The following is a 1,534-nucleotide window of genomic DNA, read 5'->3' on the forward strand; positions in this document are numbered from 1 at the left end:
GCAGTTTCGTTGTATTTAATTTATTTCTGCTTTTCATGTGAATTGCATTTCTTTTGAGGTTATTATAAATTATAGTAGTAGCCTGCGAATCTGTCCCCATGGTTTTATGCACCCTGCATAATTTACCAAAATTTGATCATTTTTTGCATAATTTCTGATTATTTTCCTTTATCATTCTTTGTTAAAATTAACAGAATCGCTTAATTTCACATTTTTGGGCTCGTTTTGCATAATTTCAGAATTTTTCTTGCATAAAACGACGGGGACAGGCATATTGCAGGTGGTTTGAACACTGATAGGTACTGCTGCTTTTTTTTCCCTCTGTTGTTTCTGTCTGTGTGCAATATCTTACTCATTCGCTACACTAACTGAGTGTATCTGCGTTGATGTGTTCCTCTTTATTCGAGAAATAATGTTCACGTTTTTTTCATCTCCAGCTGTAATATTTTTCCACTTCTATTCACGTCCAATTGAACATAAAGAAGTGTGAAGGAATAGATTACACAGCAAAAAAAATATCTTACAATATTACATCTACATATATAGATGTTCGTGCATGTTATTCTTCCATTAAATTTTTTGGGGAGGGAAGGAGGGGGGGGATTATGTCTTCTTCCTGCCGGTGCACAGTGAGTTGCTCTATTTATTACCCTCCCACAGCCCATACACAAACACAAACGCACACACACACACACACACACACACACACACACACACACACACACACACACACACACACACCCTTTGCCTAAAGGAGGCTACGTTCCAATGACCTCTCAGCTGGCTGTGTACATGCACAAACCCGGCATGGGGAAGTGGATGCTGGTGGCTTCCGATTATGTTATCTGTAGGAGATATGAGTAACTAAGTTTAACACTGCTTACAGGGTGTATATAAAAATAATGTTAGATTACCTAATTTTTCTCGTGACAGTAGTGATATTTATATGTATCTGAGGGTGCCATGTCTTTTTTTTTTTTTTTGGTAAGTGTTTTACGGCGCTCGCAACTGCATAAGGTCATACAAGTGCCCAGGACACATTAAACATTTTCAGGCCTACTCTTATCGATTATGGATCAACAAGGAATCTTTAACGTGCACAACTTGCACACGGGACCTCTGAGATTTTGTGTCCTTGTCTGAGAAGGCTTGGTGTAGATCTTTCCTACCTTAAGATCAGGGGTGTGGCTGAAAGACAGCAGTAAGGAGCCAGGGAGTAGCAGTAGAAAGGCTGTAGAAAGAGCCAGGAGCCCAGAGGAGGGGCAAAGGAGGTGAGGGGGTGGGGGAAGAAAGTGGAGACGAGAGAAGACGACAGAACATTATTAGAGTGCAGGAAAGGATGTGAAAGAAGAAAATTTTCCGCCGCTATCCGGATTAGAATTTGGGACCTTTTGCATGAGAAGTGAACACCTTAACTTCTAGACCATGAGAGCCTCTGGGTGTCTTGTCTGAGGATAGGTTTTGGTTTTTGAATGTGTACATGCACGCCTGTAAGTGCTTGTATGTGTTTCTGTGTCCATATGACATAATGTGA

The sequence above is a fragment of the Aplysia californica genome, unplaced genomic scaffold (genome assembly GCF_000002075.1).
Source record: "Aplysia californica isolate F4 #8 unplaced genomic scaffold, AplCal3.0 scaffold00387, whole genome shotgun sequence".
Lineage (NCBI taxonomy): Eukaryota > Metazoa > Mollusca > Gastropoda > Aplysiida > Aplysiidae > Aplysia > Aplysia californica.